The sequence below is a fragment of the Narcine bancroftii genome, chromosome 8, assembly GCF_036971445.1.
Source record: "Narcine bancroftii isolate sNarBan1 chromosome 8, sNarBan1.hap1, whole genome shotgun sequence".
In the NCBI taxonomy this organism is placed as follows: Eukaryota; Metazoa; Chordata; class Chondrichthyes; order Torpediniformes; family Narcinidae; genus Narcine; species Narcine bancroftii.
The window spans coordinates 64,880,593-64,895,920 of NC_091476.1; the positions used below are offsets into that span (position 1 = coordinate 64,880,593).

The window sequence follows — 15,328 nt, forward strand, 5'->3', positions numbered from 1 at the left end:
CTGAGCCGCGTCCATGACCCTTCGCAGGGTTTTACGTATCGGAGTACCCCCCCAAACCAACTACTGCGTACTCTAAATGCTCGACTGCATCTCCTCCACTGACAGAGATAGGGGAAATATTGGCTGTGCTCTGGGGGTAGTGATGATGGTGAAGGAGGGGCGGTTGTCCTGTGCCGTCTGCTGCGGGCATATTGGGTTTTACAGAGCGAGTGTGAGGTCATCCTGTCTTGCTTCAACAGGCTGCATTTTGTCCCTCTGCTCTGGGATAACCGGAATGGTCCAGGCTACCTTGTGCACTCTCCTCTCCTCGCTGTCGGCTCGAGTCGAGCTTTGCCACGGCGCATGACGAATGCATCATGTATAATCTGTACTTTCCACACCACCCCCCCCCCAACTCCTCCCTCTCTCAACGCGACACGAATCTCCACCCCAAAAGGACACACCCGGTTGTGTACAAGAGCCCAGCCCTACAACAGGCGAACTTTATTATTGAGATCTGTAGGCTGGGGCTACACTTGAGTGCTGCATTCAGTAACCGGGCGAGCATTGGTGTGTCCGACACAATGCAAAGTCGTCGGGGGCTGTAAGGCTAGAAAATCGCTGCCCACCAGGTAAAACGACGCGAAACCCACGAGGTGTGGTTTTCTTTGTCAAAAAATGCAATTTTGCTTTGAAGTTTTAGTTCGGGTAAAAGTTTGGAAGCTCATTCAGTGATTGGCTAAGTGTTGCAAAAGTTTTTTTGGGGGGGGGAAAGTTTTCCATGCTACATTTTTATTTTAAAGAGGAAAGTTTGCCCTTGGTGTACAGTGGAAAGAAATCAAAACAGAGAACGTTAGATAGATATCTCAATCCGAAGAATTTTAGTACGTCAGAAAGTTTTTTTTTTGTTTTTAAAAAGTTGCAAAAATCAGGCTTTCGGGTCCCGAAAGAATAATCAGGCGTTGGAATTTGGTGTTTTTTTTTAACGTGGAACGTTGGCAAGGTTTTAATTTTGAAAGTTTCTTTGCATCGGGCTCGATGTGGGTGTGCGAGAGGGAGAGGGGGGGGGGAAGCCTCTCCTTTTTCTCTGTTAGCCCAGCCTCTGGGCGACGAGCCAGGATGTGAAGCTTGGAATTCGTGCGGCTGTGGTTGGAAACACTGGAGAACTTTTGAGCAGAAGCTGGTGGAGTTGGGAGGGGGGAAGACCTCTCGTAGGTACCGTCACCTTGCAAAGGAAGGTGGTGAGGGGGGGGGGGGGGGGAGAGAGAGAGACAGCGTTGAACAAGGGCGAGGATCAGGAGGGGGCAATGAACCCCTTGGAAGTGGGCGGGGCATTTCGGTGCATCGTTGCCCCAATCCCTGAACGGGCAGGGGAAGGCTTACCGCGAATATTATCACAGAATGGGGCGTGTGTCGGAGCGTTTCGAGCCAGTTTTCGGGCGGTCGGAGAGTTTTACTGGCGGGTGTTGACCATGGGAAGGGGCGATCGGACTCGTTGACTCGCCGGCACAATACGAGTTAATGCACAGCTCTGTCTGTGTGTAATTTTTATATATATATATATATATATATATATATATATATATAAAGGCAGCTGTGTCCTGTTTCAACGCGATCATTAAAAAGCACAAGGTGGCCAAGACTTTTGGCGCAGATGTGTTGAACAAGGGGAAAGATGTGTAAGGGCGTGTCGCTGCATGGGCTTTGAGTAATCGGGGCGATTGTGCAAGGGGATTAGGACCCGCCGGAGTCAAGATGTGGGCTTTCCCTTTTTTTAAAAAATGCATCTTTTTTAAAATTTGCGCCCAATGTTCAGCCCGATTTCTTTCATGTAATAAAACAGGTGTAATATTACACGACATTCACTCTACCATAAGGCAGGTCATCAGCAGGTATTTGGCCCTGACAGTCATTATCCCGGAGGGGAGGGTCTGCTGACTTAACTGTGAACCACCCCGGCCTGTCTGGGTGGGTGGGATTCCGAGGAATGGCCAATCTGGTGGATCACAGAGTTGCGCCTACCCGCGCCCACTTTCCTGTGCAGAGATGTTGCCAGTGGGCCCATGCTCACAAGGCAGAGGAGCAGTCCAGTCGGCCCATCGAGTCTGCCTTCTGATTAATCAAATGCCCGTCGGTTTCGGCCTTAAATGCAGCCAACGACCTCCTGGCTCGAGGCGTTATTCCCCCCCCCCCCCGCAGTCCCTTTGGTCCTGAAGTTGTTCCCTCTCGACCCAGACTACCCCCCCACCACCCCACTACCGTGAGAAACATCCTTTCCGACGCTGCGCCATCCGGAGCTGTCAGCATTCGACGTGCCACTGTGAAGTTCTTCTGTACCCCGCCAAATACAGTCCAAAAGCCAACGAGGGTTCCTCAAATGCTAGCCCCCCTTCCCGTTCCTGGTATCATTCTTGCAAATCTTCTCCGAAACATCTCCCGTCTTATCTCAAATTATGTACACAGGGGTCCAAGGAGTCTCAGCATTGCAACAGTGGGCTTGACGCAAGTGGCTGATCGCTACAGAACAGACATAGATGCAACAGGGAAAACTACCGTCTTAGAAGTTGGATGCTTTACGGAGGGGGGGGGGGGCGGCGGGCAGAAGGTGTTGGACCAAGGAGGGTCAGGGGCGAAGGATTGGGTGGTGGAGAGGATCGTGCCTCTCTCTGGCTTTCCAGGGACCTTTCTGCCCACGCGTGGTCTGATTGTCGGGGCAAATTAATAGCTGGGTTGTGGATACTCTTCTGTGGGGGGGGGGGGGTGAGAGTCTGAAAGGTTAATAAAATTAATTGTCAATATAATGTATGGGTGCTCTACAATCCTGTCTTGTTGGATTCTGCTTTTAATCCATGCCCCCCTGATTGGCATGAGTCAGCTCCATAACGTGGCAGATTCGGTCTCCACTCCCTGCTGGGATTCTCGCCGTCCCGTTCCTGAATGTGCAAACTAACAGCCTGCTCCCAGATAAGAATCCGTTTCCAAGATAAGACTGCGTTGATCTTGCATTCATTCCAGTGTTGAGAGATGTCCAATCTGTACGATATCGTGCGTTAAGGAGCTGCGACGAAACGAAAACGACCCAGTTCCCTTTTTGTTTAAAATCAGTCGTACATTTTTTGGGCTTTGGAAACCTCCCTACTGGACGGCTTGCAACGTTCCCTGCACCGCCGGCGACCACCGCGGGTTCGAATCTGGCGCGTTCTCCTCGTGTCCGTGCGGGTTTCCTCGGGGTATTTTGAGCGGCCTTTGAGTCCGTGCACGACTCAATTTGAGGGTGCCTTGCTTGTTTGCTAAAAAATGCACCTCTGTGAGGTCAGATAATAAGATGTTTGCATGGCAAGAGACAGCAGATGTCGGGAGATGAAAGCAAACGGCTGGAGGAATTCAGCAGGCCAGCCAGCATCCGTGGCGGGAAATTCAGTCTGAAACAGCCTGTGTCCATTTCCTCCATCTGCATTATCAGTGATAATTGTGGTGAGAGAAAGTCGAGACGAAAATGAGAGTTAAGTGTAGATTGTAAACGTGAACGGGCTCGGGGGACTTTCTTCTGGTTTCTCTTCGGGTGACGGGCAGATGCGTGTAACATTGCGCGCCTTGCCTCTATTACAAGAAATATTGGGCGCCCTCCCTCTATTACAAGACCATCTTGAACTGGAAATCCCATTTTTGAGTCGATGAATTTCTTGCTTGGGTGATCAACTACCACATAGCGTTGTTTTAATTTGTTCATCTGTCTCAGCTTTTTTGAGTATTGGCAGCCGCATTGCACGATGGGTTCCAGGAAATTCTGAGAAAAGTTAAATTCTGGCTCGATCCTTTGATAGCGTACGTTACCCCCAAAAAATTTAACCTTGAGACAGAAAATAAAATCTCTGCAATGCAGAGATTATTGAGGACCCCCCCCAAAAAAAAAGGGGGGAACCAGAATGCAGTTATCACCAAATAGTGTATGATTTGTATTGAAACGCCAAGGGATTTTTTGGGGGGAGGAGGCCGTGGGTTTAAAAAAAAATCAGGGCAGCTCAGTTGTGCAGACTGGTTCGATTCCAACCTCTCGTGCCCCTCACTGCAACCGCGTCGGTTTCGGGCGCGGCGATTGAGGTGGGGGCGACGCCGTTGCAGCGCCAGCGACCACTCCCCTCCCCTCCCTCTTCCTGGGTTCGAATCCGGCGTTGTTTGTAGGTTCTTCCCGCGGCGGCTTGGGTTCCCTTCCTGCCGTTCGAAACGTCCAGGGGATTGTAGCTTAATTGGGGTATTTTTTGTTACCTCGAAATTTAAAAGTTATCAAAAAATTATACATAGAAAATATTTCGTGCATTGAGGCTGCAATACTGAGAGTTTTGAGGGGAGAGGGTAAATTTTCAGCTGAAATTATTGCTGCCGATTATATTGGACTGTGTTAATAAAAGAGCAGCGTTGTTTCCTGGGTATCTATGTCAACACATTCTTTAACCAATAACACCAAAACCAGCTTTAGTGGTTATTTATCTTGCTGGAAGCTTCCAGTGACTTTTGGTTCAGTGTCAGCCTTTGATTATGCCTTTGTAAAGTGCCTTGGGACAGTTCCTGAAGTTGAGGTCAGCGTTGACTGTTGTTCTGCCTGGTACGTGCCAAACAGCTGTTGTTTTAATGTTACACTGGGTATGGGTGTGCGTTGAGGTGCGATGTCGGATAAGGTGTGGTTATGGATTTGAGGTGACTTTTTTTATGTATAAAGAAAAGCTTTGGACGAGAAGCTACTTTAACAAAGAGATTTGCAAATGTGACTCAGTATGGGTTGGGTGGGGGATGTGCGGGGAAATAAAATAAACTTCTATCCCTAGCTGAGCATTTTAAAATTTCTCAGGAATGTCAAGATCAACGAACTACTCGTAGAAATCGTTCATTAAAAAAAAAATTAAAAATAGGACATTGCTTGAGAATATTTTGAAGCTCTGACTGTGGGAAACAATTTGTAAATATTTACTGTCAGGTTCCCAGTGAAAAGATGTGCTGAACCCGGAGGCATTCGTGGAGTCACTGCGGCGTGGGCCAGTCAGCCCGTCCAGCATAGCTGTAAATGTCCCACCCCCTCCCCCCACCACACACACACACACACACACACACTGCTTTTCCCACGACACTGTAAGCAGTGGAGTTTCAGAACCATCCTTGCTCCCGGAGTGAAGGAAGCCTTTCCTCGCACTCCACCTGAGACTTGAATTCTGCAAGCCCTGCTTCTTGAACCATTTGTTCCCGGGATCAGCTTCGCCCTGAACATTACAGTTCACTTGAAATTGGTCGGCAACTCTTCCTGAAATTGAAAAGGTCCGAACGAGGAGCAGGAGTCGGCCAATCCGGCCCTGTTGAGCCTGCTTCCCCCATTCAGTGTGATGATGGTTAATCTGATAATCGGCTCATCTCAACTGACCTGCCTCTCTATGTAAAAAATCTATCTAACCTTGTCTTGAGTATATTTACTGAAGTCGCCCCCATTGCTTCAACGGGCAGGTAATTCCCTACCCTCTGGGAAAAGCAGCTCCTCCACATCTCCGATCTAGGGAACAGATTCCCCTGGATCTTGAGGCTACTTCCCCTAGTTCTGGTTTCCCTGCAAATTTACCTACCTCTTTCTTATCTGTGCCTTTCATAATTTTGTATGCTTCTATGAATTTTACACAAGGAAAAGGGGAAAGAGCAAGAGCTAAGGTTTGAGTAGCCTGCCCTAAAGATTTTCTCAATCTCACTGACATTGCTATTCTTTTTAATGGAGAGAGAATAATCCAAGTTGACTCTTGGTAGGTTCACTCAGAGTGAAAGCAAGGTACAAGCAAATCAAAGGTGAAATAAGCCCCAGTTTGGAGGGGCAGGTTCTTTCTGCCCTGGCCACAACTGGCCCATATTAAAATGGTGCCACTTTCAAAATGAGGGCCCTGTTTTGGTTGACCTTTTTGGTTCTCCCACTCTCGAGCCCAGCATTCAGAGTTTGGTTTGCGTGAATCAGGTCGCTCTTCGTTTTTGGCAGCTGAGGTGGTAAATGTGCTAGGCTGAAGGGAAATGTGCCCCAGACAAGCCCAATCTTGCCTTCCTTTAAGGCCCACACACCTAATGGAATATGATCCACCCTGTTGTTCCTAGCTTCCCACCCACCATCCTGGTCTGAAGAGATTTTTTTTGTTTTGTTTTGGCCATTAATGACATTTTTTCCATATTTACCGCACAGTAGAAGCCTATTCTGACCATTTAAGCCCCGATTTCTCCCAAATTAACTGACAACCTATACCTTTTGAAAGATGGGTGGAATCCAGAGGCCCCCCACGGGGAGAGCATACAAACTCCTTGCGGACAGCACCAGATTTGACCCCAGGTCACTAGCGTTCTAATAGTGTCACGCTAACTGTGCTGCCCAATGGTTTTCGTGTTTGATTCCTCTGTTTAGACTCTATTGGTTAAATACCACTACTAACTCAATTGTCAAAGTTTTTCTGACTACTTTTCCTCCTGGCCCTCCACCCTCACATTTTCTGATGGGGTTCAGGCGCTCTCTGGTTGAGCCCCGCTTTAATGTGGCATGATGCATTGCACCAGATTCCCAGGTTGTTCATCTCCACATTTTGCACTGGCGGTCTCTTTATGACGATCGGGACAGGAAACCTGTTGGATCCTATAAACCCTCTTCCCTGGCCCTGCAACAGCAAGCCTATGCAGAGTTCCTATCAGCTAAGTGGGAGCTGGAATCCGGTAGAGCTCTCTGTCACAAATCTAGTGATTCCAGCAAGACATACAGGTGGGGAAGTGGATTCAAGGTCAGGAGAGCCCTCTTCGGCCCAGCTGCTTGTTTACGTTCAGTGTCGTGAGGATTACACCAAAGAGCTGGTGCTCGAGGTGCCCAAGGGGCCTGCATACTGACCAGGATCTGTATTTTTCTGGAGAGCAGCGGGAAGGGAGGTGCATCTAAGAGGGCAGGGTTTGGGATCTGGTAACGTTACAAGAGTAGTTGGGAAAAATGTCAAGTGTTCAGTGATCACTCACAAACCCTTTGGGATTTTGCGTTGAACGTCCTAAAAAGTTGAACGTGTACTATACAATTTGAATACTTTCCTCCTGAGATGAAGTGAGCGCACAACCGCTGGCTTCTCTAAAACACTGGAGCCTGTAAAGCAAAAAGCTGTGCACTTAAGGAGTCATTTGAATTCTGCTAGGTCTTGCGACCCCTCCTGAAAAGCAGCAGGGGAGTTCGAATGGTATTCCTCACTCAACAAGCGCCATCTGTGGTGATATAACCACCAGTCGATTGCAGGGGGTTGGGGGCGATCTCTGTACCTGCAGGTAGACAGCCTAAGGGGCCGACTCCACCTGGCTGGCTTGTCAATCAGCCCAAGGCACGAACTGGTGTTCCAGACTTTTACTGGAATAAAGCTTGTTGTACAGTCTTTTGAGTTTTGTGCTTGCTCACTGCTTGTGCCCTACACCGTCAAATGCAGAAGAATTGATGTTCACAAAATGGCTGCCATGGTTGGCTTGTGTACCAATTTTCTTTTTTTTTTAAAAAGGAATAATTTTCTGAGACAAAATGAAGCAACTTGGATGCAAAATTGATGCAACTTGTGGAATAGCTCATAGTTGATTCGAATTTTCCAATGAATGATTTGTATCATGTGGAATCCTTGAGCGAGCCGAGGCTTAACACAATTGTGCCTTCCAGTATTATTTTTTAATGTTGCATTTCATTTCTTGGCCAGAAATAGCACAGTAATGGTCCAATGTCTGGTGGTAGAATTTTAGTTTTGCATCGTATCCCCTGCAAATCTTCTCTAGGACAAGGACCTCCGCCTGGAACCTCTGAAAGGGTCTGATGAAATCTGACCAATGGAAAGCAAAATCTGCAGGTGCTTGCAATGGAGTTAAACCAGGAAGCCTACAGGCGCCGAGGCGGTGGGGGGGGGGGGGGCCCCAAGTGCCGTACACTAATGTTCCCGAGAAAACTCACGCAGCGTCGATAGCAAGTATAGGGTCACTGAGCGTCGTGGGCCTGAGCCCTTCATCAAGATACGAGCAGAAAACAGGGAGCTGGAGAAGGGGGAGGAGCACAAGGATGAACTAAAAACATAAATGTAAAGGTTCCATTATTGTCATGTAATATGATATTTAGAATATAACATGAAATTCTTCGTCTACCGTAAGGCAGAGAGAAGTACCACTTTGTCCAGGGCCCCTCACAGAAACCTAAAGCCCCTGGTGATCCTAGGTGGTCTCCCCTCCAAGTACTGACCGGGCCTGTGCCTGCTTGGCTTCCGAGAGCTGACAATCTCGTGCATATTCAGGCTATTAGGTGGCTGGAGAGACTCAGCAGGTCGAACAGTATACTTGACGTGGCAAAGATTAAAATATTTAACTAACGTTTTGGGTGTGAGCCCATCATTGAGAGCCTAAACAAAATGGTTGGGGGGGGGAAGCATGGTTCCAAAGGCAGAGGTAGTAGGTGGATAAGGGAGGGAGGGGCACATAAGCAAGCGGGGGGGGGTGAATGGCTCTGCGAGGGAAGGGGTGGACAGCAGGAGGAACGAAGACTGAGGGAAGGGAGGGAGGACAGAGAGTGGGCACGCAGAAATCGGAGGTCGACGTTAATGCCATCCAGTTGGCAAGTGCCCAGAAAATAGAGTTCCTCCAATTTATGGGTAGTCTGGGGTGGGAATAGTGCGCGAGGCCATGGGTGTTGGCGTGGGAGTGGAGCGCAGAATTGAAACAGTTTGGCCACTGCGAGATCCCTGTCACTGACACAAAAGCGACTGCTGGCTTTCGTGTCTTTACAGGTGAGTGGCTGTAGTTGGGTGCAGGTGGGAGGGTAGAAGAGGAAAGAGCCGAGGTGGAATGGGGAGGAGGGTTAGCAGATGGCATTAAATTATTTGCACGCGACCGAGCCTCTTGCATTCACCCTGGCTCCAGAAGCTCAGAATAGAAAGTCCGTGTGCTTGCAAAGTTGAGATTTAAATATAGATTATTAAAGAGCAGCTGACCAATGAGGGGGGGAAATCAATCCAAAGAGTTCTAAGTTTTGATTAATGTCAGCAGTTGAATGTGTGTAAAATCAGGAAGAAAATATATTTACCTGAGCTGCGGGCCACACCCCACCATATTTCAACAGAGACAATGGGTGCAGCTGAGATCCATGCACTTGCACAGGGGACAGAACCTTCAGGGGATGAATTTAACCTGGGTCTATGGTGCTCTCAGAAAGTTGCACTATCCGTGCCACCCAGGGTAGCAGAGCGGTCAGCGACAGTGACTCAGGTTCGAATCTGGCACCATCTGCAAGAAATTAAGTCAGTTTGCCCTGTGTCGGCATGGGTTTCCTCTCGTCCTTCAAGAATCCAAATTTATTGCTGTGAAATGTGGGGTTTTGTGGCAGCATCATAGAGCAAACATTCATATTATAACCATCTTACAACAATTACTATATATATATATATATATATATTCTAAAAATAACAGTGCATGAAAAGTCAGGCAGTGTCTTTGGTTCATTGATTATTCAGGAATCTGATGGCAGCGGGGAAGAAGCTGCCCTTGTGCTCGTCTTTTGTCTCCTGTACCTTTTTATTCACCCCCCCCTCCCCACCTATGGTAGGAGAATGAAGAGGGCATGGCCTGAGTGCTGGGGGTCTTGAGGATATAGGCAGCTTTTTTTGAAGACCCCCACTCTTGTTGATGTCCTCAACGGAGTGAAGTCTGGTGCCTGTGATGTCGCAGGCCGGGTTAATGACCCTCTGGAGATTTTTCTTGTCCTGAGAGTTGGCGCAGAATACATCCATGTGTCTTGTCTAAAAGTCTCTTAAATGCCCCCAGTGTTTCAACCTCCATCCCTGGCAAGGCATTCCAGGCACCATAAATCTCTGTGCTTATATTTTTTTTAAAAACTTGCTCCTGATGTCTCCCCTAAACCTCCCTCACTTCACTTTGTACAGACAACCCCTGGTGTTTGCTGATCCTGTTCTGGGAGACAGGTGCTGGCTGCCTTTCATAATCTTGTCGACCTCTATTAAAAGTCTCCTCTCCTCCTCCTTTACTCCAAAATGAAATAGCCTCGAAAGGCTTGTTTTTCCAATCCAGGTGTCATCCTGGTAAATCACCTCTGCACCCTCTCCGCAGCTTCCACATCCTTCCTATAATACCAGAACTGAACACTATACTCCAAGTGGGGTCTCACCAAAGATTTGTAGAGTTGTAACATGATCTCTCTACTCCTGAACTCAATCCCCCGACTAATGAAGCCCAGCGTCCCATAGGACTTCTTAACTATCCTGTCAACCAGTTCAGTGACCTTGAGGGGTGTATGGATTTGAACCCCAAGGTCCCTCTTTTCATCCACACTGTTAAGTAACCAGCCATTAACGCTGGACTCTGCCTTCTGGTTTGTCCTTCCAAAATGCATCACCTCACACTGATCTGGAATGAACTCCATCTGCCCAACTCTGCATCCTGTCTATATCCTGTTGTGACCTTTGACCTTGAGCTCCATCCACAACTCCTCCAACCTGCGCGTGTCATCCGCAAATGAACTGACCCATCCAGACAAAGGGTGTTAATTGGATATGAGGAGAGGTGAGAATTGACTGGAGGGGGGGTGGCTCTGTGAATGGAGACTTGGGGGAAAATTGGGTGGGGGGGGAGGATTATCAGAGCAAAACACAAAAATTTGCAGACGCTGTGACTACAGCAAAAACACAGAAATGCTGGAGGAACTCAGGTGGGCTCTCAGCATCTATGGGATGTAGAGATATTACCGACATTACAGACCCGCCTTGAAGAAGGGCTCAGGCCCAGAACGTCAGTTATGGTTTTTAGCCTGTGATGTCGGAAAAATCATGGGGGGTGGAAAAAATTACTGCCCGTGTGGTCGTTTAGACTGCAAGTACCTGAATGCTGCAGCTCCAGCAGTTGGACGTACAGTCGAGTGGATGACCGTTAGTAAATTTTTCCAGTACAACTTGCACCGCAGGCTTCCTCGAAAAAGTTGCAGGGGTCCTGCAGGATAAATCGTGGGGCAGGAATTGATTCCAAATTCCCTTTTTAGACTGCCCGTGTCGTGGCAAAATTTCTTTGATTGTGCTCAATGGATTGATCCCAAAAATGGGGGGGGGGGAAAGAATCTGATTGAATCCAAGTCCCAAGACAGGACATTTCCACACTGCAATCATTTGTATCCCAGTGTGTAACTCAGGAAGCTCAACTGAGGTGCAGACAGTTAGGGCAGAAATATCATGCACAGCTGGATAGGTGTTCTGGTAGAGGTTGGGTAAAGATATCGTTTTAACCTGCTCATTTGTACATTTACTTGCTGGGAAGATGTTTGGTATTACCCCTGCTCATGATTCAATTTGTATTTACAGCATGGTAGAAGCCAAGTCTGGCCATTTTAAAACCATGGTGCCCAATTGACATACAGTCCCCCGTATGTTTTTGGGAAGAAACTGGAGCATCTGGGGGAAACCCACACAGACACAATGGCAATTGTACAAACTCCTTGCAGACAGCATCAGATTCGAACCTGGGTCACTGGCACTGTAATAATAGCCTCGTGCTGACCGCTATGGTAACTGGGCCTGTTGGAATGGGATATCTGGCTTGAATATTTTTGTCCACTGAGGATGACTGTGTAAAAATTTATTTTTAAAAATAAAACCCTCACCATATCTAGTAAGACTGCATTTATAGGTGTCACAAGTTGTCCTGATTAATGGAAGGCGAGTCATGGTGCCCAGATGTTTTCCACAGTTACTTGCCCTAATGAAGATTGTGTTATCCACATGGCAACAATTGCTCTTATGAGGACAGCTCGCCATATATAGGAACATTTGTTCTTCTTGTGAAGGGAGCACTCTCCACATGGTCGTTGATGGGACATTGTTTGAGGTCAACTAAACGGTAATAATGTTATATCCAAGTAGGTGTAATGTATTAAAAATGCAACGCTGGAGAAACTCAGCAGGTCAAACCGTGTACTTTATACTGCAAAGATAACCAACATAACCAACATTTCGGGTTGATGAGCCCTTCATCAAGGCATGGGGGGAATAAAGTGCCTGAACAAAATGGTGGGGGAGGGGAAAAGCACAGACCCAAAGGCAGTAGGTAATAGGTGGAGAAGGAGGGAGGGCACAGCAGCAAGGGGGGTAGGGGGTGATGGCTCTGTGAATGGAGAGGGAAGGGGGTGGACAGCTGGAGGGAAGGGAGGGAGAATGGAGAGTGGATTGGCAGGAACTGGAGCAATTGATGTTGATGGCATCTGGTTGGAGAGTGCCCAGATGGAAATCTCCAGTTCTTGGTGGGATAGCATACGAGGCCATGGACATGCATGGGAGTGGGGTGCAGAAATGGCCACTTTATTACCCAAAGATACTGGAGAAACTCAGCAAGTCACACAGCGTTCTTTATGATAAAGGAACATAACTGACATTGAGGCCTGAGCCCTTCAAGCATAATCTATAAACTTGGGAAGGAAAACCTGGGAGCTTTCCCATCGTCATGACTTTCTTTCTTGGTTGTTTGGCATCCTTTATAAAAAAGCAACCCTTGTGTACGAAACTAATCATGGTGTAGTGCACTATCAGGAACGATAGGCTTTAAGGTACAGAAGAACCTTGCTGGCCTGGATCCAGGTCTAGGAATGGCGGGAAGGGAGAAGTAGCTTGAGTGGAGGAAGCCTATCACAACACATGAGTACCTGTTCAGCCAAGTGGAGAAGGCCCAGTCTGCAGCTTCGCCTGAATCCCAGGCAGGGATTGGTCAGCTAGCAAACGGCAAGAGGAATGTTGGCTAACTTCCACTCCCGTTCATCTTGTTTTTAGAATCTGAGACCTTTCTGTGGGTCTGGTTATGAGCCTTTGCAAAGTTTGGCGGGAAAACAAAATACCAGCTCGCTATTTGCTGCTTTAAGTATTTTGGCAGGGTCCCTAGGTTTTAGTGCTGGGGCACAGAAAAAGGAGAACTTGCTAAGATGTAAGTAAACTGTCGGAATATTTGCTGACAAATATTTCCATGAAGAACATGCCTTCTGTGCTCTTATTCAAAATTTCCATATCAGTCCCAGATACGTTTCACCTTGCACTGCAAAGATGGTGTTTTTTTTTCAAGATTATTTTATTCTCCTGTAATGAAACAGGAAATGAAATATTACACAAAATTTCCTTTAGTCTTTATAAGGTAGTGTTATAGCAGAAGTTGTCCAGCACCCCTTACAGTCAGAGAAACAGAAGTAATAGAGAATCCTACCCCAACTCTGGAGTCACTTTTACACAGAAACTTCGGAATTATTTAAAAAAATTTAGCATACTTAACTCCGATGTGGTCGTTTACACAGGGGCACAGCCTTCCTGTGTTGCGGAGTTTGGTGGAGGGGGAACGTCAGGTTCATCGAGCCTGTTCCTTATAGAGAGGCTGCGGTCAATTTTTTAAAATGTGTAGGGGTCCCAGAGGGAAAAATTATGGAATTTATATAATAAATTCCATCTTGATATTTTTCACACTGCCACCGGAGCAGACAATTTCCTGAAAATGTTCTGCTCTTTGGCAGCTGCGTAGAAGTGCCTGTGGATTTGCCTCCAGTGCTCACGCAATCTGAGCTCCAGATCCAAACCTCCAACACTGCTGAGGCGCCCTCTTGCATTGCGGTTACGATCCCTGGTACCTCGTCTGCTGACTGGCGCGAGTTCCTTGACCGCCGAGCTGCCAACGGTCTCAGAGCCCCTCACTGGCCCTCCAGTTTTCTTCCTCATTTATTCAGGTTTCTTTCTGGGAGTTGGACTCTGAGGACAGTCGTCCCCCTGCTCTGGTCCATTTCTCTGAGTCCTGCTTTTACCCCTTCCAGTAGCTGTGTAAAGATGAGGGCCAAAATACCGTCCATGCCAAAATGAGCTTAAAACCATTTATTTAACAGTGGCGATGATGTTACTCAGAGTCTGAGAGACTGACAAAAAGTCAGGAAATAACTCGGCAAGAATCTTGAGTCTTGGCCAATGTGAAAGGACCAAGAAAGGACCAGTGTTTCACCACATTAGTTGCCATCTAAGTCCATCCCAAGCTCTTTGCACTTGCGTTGTTTAAAGGGGTGGTGGCTCATGCGCTATTGGGAACATAGGAGCCAATTTGCACACAGGAAGCTCTCACAAACAACCATAGGACTTGTGAGATGGCTGACTCAAGATTCTTGAACACGTGCCTTCACGGAGAACATTACATTTTCTTGATTTTTTTTAATGTTCCTAATTGCTTAACGCAATTTGGATCAAGCCTGGAACACTGAACCAGCAACTGCTCTACTGCAGCGTGTATGTAGATCAGGGGAGTCTGTAGCTGAAAAGGGCTGCATTATTTTTCTTGGCTTGGCCTTGAAAAAATCCTGTTGACGTTAGTTGGAGGAGTTCAGTTTGCTCTCCCTTACGGGGCAGTTTAGGAAACTGGCAGAGAAAAAGTTTGTAATTTGAAGGAAGCAGAGAGGAAAGTTGTTGTTTAACCTCGAAATCTTTTCTCTAAATATGTTGCTTTTGGGTTTCGGTCCTTTTTTTTCCCCACCCCCCTCGTTCACAGAACCAGAAGGCTCCCGATGGTATGTAGTATTTTTTTTTCCCCATCAGACATGAAAGATGAATTCTCCTTGTGTCCATTCCCATTTTGACTTTGTGAACGGTGAGCCATTTCCTGGTATTTGGCCCTGGGCACACTTTATAATATGTGAACCATCACAAGTGAATTCAGGAAGGGGCAAAATGTTGCCAAAGTTGGATTTTTTTTTTAATGGTTATCAACATTTGGGTCAAAGATTTAGCCCACGAGCAATGTGATCAAACAGTGTCTCTCCTGTCATTGTAAAGGTCTTTATAAGAACATCCAGAGATGACCCTTGACCAGATATTGCACGTTGTGAGAATTCTTAAGAGACTAAATAGCCTAACCCCACAGTCAGATCCCTGTGCCTTCTCTCCCTTATCCACCTATTTACCTCCTGCCTGTGCTCCCCTCCCCTCCTCCCCCACTTCATTCAGACACCTGCTGACATTTTGCTCGACAAAGGGCTCAAGCCAGAAATTTTGCTGTGTCAAGTACATAGAACATTGCAGCACTGTGCAGACCCTTTGGCCCACAATGTTGTGCCAACCCATATAGAACTACCAAAAAAATCCAACTCTCTCATTTCCTTTTGTTCCTGTGCCTGTCTAAGAGTCTTGTAAATGCCCCTATTGTTCCAGCTTCTACCACCACCAATCTTGGCTTGCTGTTGTTTTTTAACAAAAAGAAAACTTGCCCCTAATGTCTCACCTGAACCTTTCTCTCTTCACTTTGCTACTCCTGCCCCGGGGAAAGGGTGCCGGCT

General features: G+C 47.2%; 1 protein-coding gene across 1 annotated transcript in view; it reads left to right on the forward strand.

The window, feature by feature from the left end:
• The first annotated feature begins 432 nt into the window (after positions 1 to 432).
• Positions 433 to 15,328, forward strand: part of ahnak (AHNAK nucleoprotein) — a 95,673-nt gene continuing 80,777 nt past the window's right edge. The window contains exon 1 of the mRNA XM_069893866.1: positions 433 to 611. The gene's annotated coding sequence lies outside the window, so the exon portion shown is untranslated. The remainder of the gene's footprint in view (positions 612 to 15,328) is intronic.